This window comes from Gavia stellata, chromosome Z (assembly GCF_030936135.1).
Source record: "Gavia stellata isolate bGavSte3 chromosome Z, bGavSte3.hap2, whole genome shotgun sequence".
NCBI classification, from domain to species: domain Eukaryota; kingdom Metazoa; phylum Chordata; class Aves; order Gaviiformes; family Gaviidae; genus Gavia; species Gavia stellata.
In genome coordinates, this window is record NC_082637.1 from 88,872,541 (window position 1) to 88,882,288 (window position 9,748).

Sequence of the window (9,748 nt, forward strand, 5' to 3'; positions counted from 1 at the left end):
CCAGTGCAGAGAGAGGCTGTGGGCACCGCTGGCTGTCATGGGCTGTGCCGGAGCCCGCCGAGACCAAAGGACCTCACCTCCGGGGCCTAGCTCTCCGTGAGGGGAGGGAATAGGGCGTCTGGAGGGGACAGGGTGCAGCAGGCCAGACCGCTGTGTGGGGTCTGGCCGTACCCTGCCAGGGAGATGGGGGACTTTGGGATGCAGTGGGAGGAGGGAGAGGGGATGGCTGGGGGCAGAGCGGCACGGCCAGGATTTTTTGAGGAAGGTGAAGAAGGAGGATGCACAAAGAGCTCACAACTCCTTCTCCCCGCTGTCTCTACCACCATGTGCCCAACTTGCCCGCTGCGGCGCGGCCGCTCTCCTGCCTGACAGGGAGGAGGCAAGGCGCTGACAGCGCTTGGTGGAGAAAAAGGGATGGGAAAGAGGGAGAGACTGGCTGCAATCCCCGCTCGAAGCTGATAATTAATAAATGAAATGCCCTGGGACTCCACTAAAGCTTCCTCAGATGACTTATCTGTCGTGGGCTCGGCAAAGCATTAAATGGCCATTTTCTGACAGAATGACTTCACTGCGCCGGAGCTTCCTTGACTTTGTGAGGAACATTTCTCCCCTCCTCCCACCCTTTTTTTTTTTTTCAAATCTTCTCTCTTTCTTCCTCCCTCTCTCGCTCCCTCTCCCTCTCTCTCTCTCCCTGGTTGACGGCTCTAGTTCATTTCTGCCTATTTAATTGGGCCCCGGATGAATTTACTCGACAGGGCCATTCATCATGTGGCAGCGGCTGGCGGACGAGCCCAGGGGGAGCGGGGCTGACAGCTCCGGCAGCCTTGGATGCTGCCTGACTCTGGAAGTTCACATATTTGGGCATTAGTGCAGCTATTAGTTTAACAAGCTTCGTTTATCCCTGTCACTACCACTTCAGCTTCCCATGTAATCATTTGAAATGTAGATTACTGCTAGACAAATGGGACAGAGCAAGAGTACACAGGAGGGAAAAAAAGTGACATGGATTGCTTGTTATGAGCTGGGGTTTTTTTTCCCCTCCCCTCTTTTAATCCCTTGCAATATGAGTGCTTTGATTAACTTAATATTCACATTATTTCTGTTGTAAGCAGTTTGTCACCTGTGTACACCCTGTTTTAGAAAATAGTTGGTAGGGATTTATTGACCCAAATAAGATGTTTAAAGCAATTATACAGGTGTCCCGGGGTACGAGGTCTGTGCACACCCAGCCTTCTCCCTAGGAGCTGCTGGAGGTCACTCTCTTCCAGCCAGATATGCCTATGGATTCTGAACCTGGACCTTCCCAGTCCATGTCCATTCCCTGTGGTGGAAGCCATCTGAGGTCTTGTGGTACGGCAACGTGGCAAATTTAATCAGCCTCCCAGCCTCCATTTTAAAGGCTTCTGCCCACCACATTATTTTTTCACTGTAGGATTCAAAGCAGACCAATGTTCAGAGAAAAGTGTGTTCCACCACTTATGATCCAGGAATAAAGGTGATGCTGCATGCCATCCACCCCCAAACCTTCACAGGTCATTACACTCTTGTTGCAGGCCAATGCATAGAGCCAGATGTGGGGAGGCCAGAAGGGAACACAACCTCACCTGCCCTGGATCCCAGTGTGAGATGATTTGATACCATCAGTCTTTCCCAGCAAGTCTAAGACCAGCACCGAATTTATCTATTAAAAGTACATCTAGAGGTGTCAACAGTGTCAAACCCATTTTATTGCAAAAGATGGTCCAGTGCTCCGTTATCTCCCCAGCTTAAATGTGCATACTATATTCTGCATTTGTCCTACCCAGTTCTTGACTTCTATGCTGACTTTCTCTGCTCAGCACAGGACATCTCCTCTGTCAGACCGCAGCCTTGTGCTCAAAGCTTCCACCTGTAGACCAGGTAGGTCAAGCTCTTTAACTGACCCTTGGACCAACCAAAAGCATCTTCTTCAGTCTCTCAATGCAAGTATGGTCTCCAGGCCTCGTGTTATTCTAGGAGACTTCCCTTGAGCCATGCCGAGTTTGCCTACATCTTTTCTGACTCAGAGATGCTTTACTATGCTGCAGTACCACTACTACTCAGGAAGAGCGTGCCTGTCTATTCTGCCATCCCTTCTCCCTGGTCCTTCTCGCATCTGTCAGGCACAGTCAGGCCCTGGAAGCTGGTCATTCAGAGCTCCTGGCCACACTGGAGTAGGATGAAGCATTAAAATTCAGGAAATTCTTCAGATTATTTTCCATGTTTTAATCTATTTGGAGATACTGAAACTTGTAATGAGCAAATATTCAAACCTCCCTAAATGGAAGTTGCCTAGATTCCCTGCCATGAGAGATGGGTGTGCTGTTTGTCTCCAGAATTGCAATTATGGTGGTGTCCCTCCTGCAAGAAATGTGTTGGCAGCTCTGGTTTTGGATGTGACCACTGGCATCACCATGGTTCGCTCTATTCATCTCCTATCTCTTCCCCTATTTGCACAGTAAGATCTCGAAGTGCGGCTTATGATATGTTGTTATCCCTGTCCAAGCCACTGCAAAGTGACACAATTCATTTATCCCTCCCTCCTCTGCAGCTCTGGGACTCTCCTGAGGGCCTCAGCAGCTGGTGTCTTCCCCTAATGAAAACAGCTCACAGGTCCGTGTCAAGCCCGGTGGCAGATCAGATCAAAGGCAGCTGATTTTCTTTCGTCAGCAACAAGCCGGGGCGCTGAGCGGCTGGTGCAGCACCCAGCCACCTTCCCGTTCCCCCACCGGCACAGCTGGGAGAAAGAGGAAAGTCCTGGCTTGACCCTGGTACGAATCTCAGGCTTGCACCCCTGGGTTGGCTCTGCAAAGCCCCCTAAGGACTTCTCTGTCCCATTCCACCCCCACAGAGCTCAGGGGATGCAGCAGCAGGAGACCAGACCTTCCTGTAGTGCAGGGGATTCTGCAGGACATCCAGGGTCAGTGGGATGGGGAATTATTCCAGGGAAAAAGCCAGAAGGAGAGAAATGGGGGGCGGGGGGGGGGGTGTGGGTGGGAACTGGCAATGGGAGTGATTAATGGGTGCTCCTCTCCCTGTCTGAGCTTGGAAAATCGCAGCTCTGCAACAGTGGGGACATCCCTGTGCTTTCTGACTGAGCTGGAGCTCAAAGAGGGTCCCCGGCCAGCTGTGGGCTCCTGCCCTGCTGGGATGGGTCAGCCCTAGACCGTCCTCAGAGCTCAGGGCTCCACTCCGGACAGCGGGAGCAAATATGTTGATTTAAGGTCCTCCAGCCTGCTTGACTCTCCATGTAGAGCTGCTCCCTTCAGCTGCTTCCCCAGCAGCGCAGGCAGTGCCTCTCTGCTCTCAGGCTGGGCTATCACAGACCGCTTCATCCCTTCATTACTAAATGCATGGAAGAGAATAACTGATCCGAAGCAGCATCACCTGGGACAGGAATGCCGTGGCCAAGCATCCTTGAACATACCTAAGCTCCTATGGTCTCTGACCCATATCACCATCCTTCCAGCCTGTGCCCAAAAATGTCTGGTGGGGCGTGGGGGAGGAATCACTCATCTCCCACTTTCTGCAGCACGGTTTTGGCCAGAAGTCAACTTTGACAAGGTGGTTCCATAGTCAGACTCTTCTGGACCCTGCCTTCACTGGGATGCCTCTGACTCTGGAGTAGGGTGAAACAGACCCTCCAAGGTGCCAGCACCGTTGTCCACATGGTGGTTTCTTCTTTTCAGGAAGATTCAGCAGTGGACTGTTCTCCAGTCCAGTGTATTAGGAACCGTCAAGTTCCTTGGCTCCGATGATTCCCAGGTGTGACTGGGGAGCCTTGGTTACAGTGACTGCACTTCTGGAAAAAGGTCAGCTTTGCTAGAGTATGTCCAGCCAATACGGACAGCACGAAAACTCTCCAGGATGGGACTTATTTTTCTGGCAGTCATCCTGCTCCCCAGCACCAACCTGACAAGTTTGAAGCTCTTGGAGCTCCCATCCCCAGCAATTTTCTGCTGCATTTCCAGGGTGTGTTTGCAGTCCAGGAGAGGGGCGTTTGCAGGTCAAGTGGAGAACTGAGGAGTTTCAGAGGTATCACTATTTGGTGCTGGTTTTGCAGTCACTTGCCTGGTCCAGTCTGGCCTTTCTGCATCACAAGAGAACTAGGAATTGTTGTCCTTATTGTAATTAATTACAAGCTATTAGTTAATTATTAACTAGCTATTAAGTAACCATGAGTTAGTTTTAGAAGGCCTTACACGCTCACTAATTTTGCAAGGCAGCTCTTTTAAATGAAAGCATTTTCTACAGTCTAATGAAATGCCTCTCTGAACAAAAGCAGCAACGTGACACATGCCTTGCAAAGCAGGGGAGTAAGCCCCAAGGTAACATGCTGCCTCCCTTGGATGACTTCTTTCTTTAAAGCAGGCTGCTGAATTACCATGTACCAGTTCTGTATGGCCTGCCAACAACTCTGGGCAAGTTTTTTAGCCTGTCAAATGCCAATGATTCCTCAAACTTGCATCCCCCGGTTCCTATGAAGCTTCTTGGCTTCTGTCTAAGCTAATGGGTAGCTGGATTGCAGGGAGTGAGCTGAGCACTGCTCTTGGGTGCTTCTTGTGAAACAGTGGTTTTGCTTGATCCACCAGTGGTATTGGCACCCGCTTCCCCTGGAGGTATGGCCCTTCCTCCTCTACTTCGAAATACAGTATTTCTCCCAGGGTTTGGTATTTGCCCCAGGTCTTGCCTCTGCTCAGCCTCTGCAAAACATACTCTATAGCACCATGCACTGTCACGTAGGTCCCATCATTTGGGAATCTCATTTTAAGGGTGTCTGAGGTCTGCTGAGGATGGCGTGTTGCTGCTGTCAAACCCAGTCCAAAAAAGCCATGATCACCTGTGGGGATGCTCCAGCAAGAGTGCTTCATTTACCAGTTGTTCAGCAATGGATAATTATTCTGAGTAAGTAGGAAATGTCAGAGAAATAAATACATCTGGAATGGAGATTTTTTCCTTGCACAACAGCAGTGTTTCAAGCATCGTGCTTCACGAAGGATTGTGGATAAACAAGAGTGATTTCCCGTCTCCAGAAACAGATTTTCCTGCAAACAATAACCCTGACCCCAGTAAGCAGGACTGGTGCAGGACAAATAAAATCCGGTGTCTGTCACCTCTCTTTTCCCTGAGATGGAATGTGAACAGCTCCCACCAGACATGATGAAATGTGAACAGGTCCTACCAGAATGGCTGTTTGAACTAGTCGTGATTTTCAGTTTGCTTGACTTTTAGATTTGAGGCCCAAAAGCCAACATGTAATCCACAGCCGTTTGAGAAGTGGAGGAGCGTGTATCTGCTGAAACCTCATTTAACCTCAGGCAACTTCCCTCACCATTTGCCAAACATTTCTCTTTCCCTTATGCTTCAAGGCTAAAAAAATCCCTTCACTCAGCATTCGAGCAGTAATTACAGGACTGGACTTTACAAATGGAACATAAATAAAATTACATAGCTAATTAAGACGTATCATGAACTGAAGCTCGTTTCTATGATACTAATTGCGTATTTCACCTCCCTGCTAAATGGATTTGATAGTCTGAAAATAAACCATTCGTGTTATGCAGTGGGAGAGGTTTCAGTGAGCAGCTACTGCCCTCTGTCCAGTGGATGTCAGACCTCCCTGGTTAAGCCCGAGATTAGCAAGGTGGGTTGATGACCTTTTTCCCAGCCCTATGAGGAGTTTGATTTTGAATGTGGCAGATGTTTGTCCTGCCCCCATTCACCTGCAAGACATTTATGTACAGGAGAGTAAAATCCATTGAAACAGTGGAAGTGTTTCAAATACAAACACTGAATTTTTGCAACTTTTCTGTGTAGATCAGGCAGGTTAGAAAATTAACTTGGTCACCTCTACCTCTATGTAGCAACAGCCACCCACGGCATTTGTTGTTTTAACTCTATAATTAATTTAACTTAGTTAATAAGTTAAAGTTAAAATAAGCGAATAGGTGTAACTCTGTAATTATTTGCAGTTCTGTAGCACAGGCAGAGAGAGCTGCCAGCACTGCGCGGCACTTGAGGATGTGGTAATTACAGCGTTAATGTAGGACCTGGAAAGCGTGATCTGAAGTCTTCACTCCGCTGAGGGTGTTCCTCGCGGACTTGGCCAAGTCCTGGGGTCCTCGTTTCCTCGCTGTGATGTAAGGACAGCGACTGCCTCGCATTCCTAAACACGTACGTAAGTGTATTTAATACATCTAATACAAATGTATGTCAGGTATTTCTGAGGAGCACTGCCTTTCAAACAAAACTCCGAAAATTGCTGCATGAGGGACAGAAACCCAGGGTCTGCCAAACAAAGGGACAGACAAATATTTTAAGATTAAATGCTTTAAATCCTGCAGTGAGGGAGAATGGAGCGGCGTGCCCGTACCACCGCCCTTGACGCTGCAACAGGAGGATGCTCTGTGACCTCGCACCTTGCTCTGCAGAGGTGTGGGAGAGGGGGACAGGGCTTGGCTGCTCTGAGCACAGGGGAATGACCCTCATTCCTCCACTTCGTGTTGGAAAGTTTTGCTCAGCTGTTTGCATCTCTGGAAAAAGGGCACGATGGCTGCATGGGCCAATGTACACCACCAGGAAAAACAAGTTATTTTTTCCCCTACAGAGCTGCACGTTTTTGAGTTGGTCCAACTTGCTGCCAGTGGTAGAAAAATCATCCATGCTATGGCTTTAACATCAGGCAAGACAAACAGTGCAGCTGCAAATTTTGCACACCTGCATATTCGAGGCAAGTGTTGCTGTGGAGGGGGTCACCCATCTTGGGTGTGAAGCACCGTTTCAGTGAAGTATGGGACGTGACTCACAATTTGGCAAGCAGTGAAGGAGGGTGGTGTGAGGTGTTGGTTCCAGCAGCCCAGGTGAGGTCCATGGCCTGGGTCCAGCCAGCAGCACGGCTGTGCACGCGCTCCCAGGCAAACACACACACACACACACGTGTGCACCACATATATATGTGTGAGCACGGCCAGCTACACAGATCGACACAGAGGCACAGAGTGCACACACGAACGCAGAGAGCACCAGTGGCCTCATCCTGCTGCTTCTCTTGCTGAGTAGGACAGAGGTCCACCAGTGGGAAAAAAAAATAAATATGTATATATATACACACCCCTTCAGGAATATATATGCATCCCACCAGCAGCTGGGCTCAGACTCTGTCCAGTAGCTGCCCCTGGGTCTCTGAGCCTTTCCTGGGACAGCCCTGGGAGGGTCCTGGATGGGATGCCCCTTCCCCTGAGTCCCTAATTTGTGTTCTCAACTGCCTTTGTGCCACTGTGCTACTCTGTGCTTGTCGAGGTGGGCGTCTGATGGGCACCATGGACCAGCCCACGGTTCCTACTGCCCCCCCAGTACGTGCAGCTGCCTCAAGAGCAAAGCCAGATGAGGGGGCTTGCACACTTTCTTGAGGGATGAGTTTGATCTGTGCCTGAAACTCTGGGCTGCGTCTTCAGACTTTCCCAAATTTAGGCTTTTGTTTTGGATTCATAGTGTGCACAGGGTTTGTGGTTGATGTGATGGTTTGCCTTAACGAAACTTTGCTCCATGAGTTTTTCCAAGTGCTCGGATTTACAGAAATCATGCCACTCACTGCGGGCTTGTGGACGGCATGAGACCTCAGCTACAATATTTTGGCATCCTGGTTCCCACTCATCTGACACTTCAGGATACCTTAATTACAAGTTAGAAATGGATATGAAGAAACAGTAATAACCTCTTCTGTGTTTAATGAGTTTGTTCAACACTGTTTCCAAAGTGCACAAATGCCATCAGGGCCAGGGTGCAAGCCGGCCCCGGGGACACCATGAGCTTCTCTTCACTTTGCCCCTGGGAATTCCCGTCAAGTGGTGTTCACCTCTCCTCACCCCGGACCCCATGTCCTGTGCGCTGGGTTGCCCATGGAGCAAGGAAGAGAGCCCTCCAGAAGCAACGCTCTGGCTTCAAAAAGCAGAAACTTTTCTATCCTGTTTGCCACCTTTTCCCCTCAACTTAGTGCCTGCTCTGGGTGCTGTTCTTGACATGTTCCCAATAATGACACAAAGCAGTGAAACCAATGAATCGTGAATCAATGCCGTTTCTTACTTTCATAAAAGAGACATTATAAACTGAAAACATAAAGATAATTTTATCTTTATTAATAGTTTAATGCATATGAGAAAGCTATTTGACATTTTTTACACCTCCAACTCTTTTCTTCATGCATTGCTGAGCAGGCTGCACCAGAGTTCATCCACTTAGATCCATTTCATAACTCAGTAGATATACAACAAACGGATTTCAGGATACAGCGGTACTTAACTAGCTGTATTAAAAAAAAAAATCCAGCCATCTCCTCCCTCAAAGTTTTCTGGTTAGAGATTAAAATCACTACTAACAATGAAATTGAAATCAGACTTGATATTTAGAGCGAGGTAAACTGTCCCATGCCACTTCCTTCAGCAATTTGTAGGCTTGTGTTGAGTATTCCCAGTTCTTATTAGAAAATGGTTTTGTTTTGCTGTGTAGCGGGGTTTACCCTGCCCAAAGCTCCTCCATAGTTTTCTCTTAGCTGTTCCTTGCCAAATGCTTGTTGTCTTGCAATCAGCCACTGATTTTTGTATTTCATTTCCTTGACAAAGTGTATTGCAAAAGTACGGTGTGATTAGTGCTGCAGACTGACCTCACAGTAGGAAGGCTTTAAACACAAACCGGCACGGTAAGGAGGCGTTTCAGCAGTCAGACTTCACCCATGGCCCACCTGGTCTCGGGTCTCCTCGGCTGCACCGCAGCCCAGCTCCTGGCACCATGGTAGGGTGCTTCCTCCCCTCCTCACCATCACCGGCCTCTCTCCCCTCTTCACGCTGCTCCCAGCCTTCTCCTCTTTGGGGCCCTTTTCTGCCCCACCTGGACAAGAAAAACCCCCACTCATACAAAAGCTTCCCCACCAGGTGAAAAGACTGTGGGGAGATGGGGCTCGAGCAGCTTACAGGGATGGAACCTGGAGGAGAGGGGTGATGGCAGGCAAAGTGCACGCTGTCACTGATGTGGGCTGGCAGGGCTGCGCCCAACGAGGGCGACTGGGTGGGCTGTGGGCCACATGCTGGAGGACAAGCTGGGAATTAATGTTTCAAGTCAGCTGGACTTGTGATGTGCCCCCCCTTCCTGCCCTAGTGTCCAAGGACCAACAGCGCCTTGCGAGGGGTGTCTATGCTACTCTCATGGTGCTTGTCATGATACTTGTCTTGGTATCAGGGGTAGGGAGGACATTTTTCCACCATTTCCCCAGTTACATCGCGTTTGCTGGTCTTGAACAGAGGCAGAATTAGACTAGCCGCGGTGCACCCCGAGCCAGTGGTACCCCGTGAAAGCCCTTGTTCTGGAATGGCATCCGCCACACCAGGAACACGGGGGCAAACCCTTCCTAGAGTCCAGATTCCCAGCGCCTTTTGGGGACCTTGTTTACTCAGATAGCAGCCTTACAAATTACTAATCAAAACACATTAAAAAAACTACTTTGCATTTTGTGGTAGTTGTTATCCTATTCAGCAAAGAATCATCTTGTGTCTTTATAACTTACACAATTACTGTTCTTGATTAACAACAAAAACTGATGAGCTGGCCTTTCCAGGAGCCATAAGCAGAGTCAGCCAAGCAGAAAATATAAGTGAAGGGAAAACAATTAAAAGTTATTTTAGTTGTTACATTGGAGTTGATTGTTATATTTACATTTTTTTTTTCCATACAGTATGAA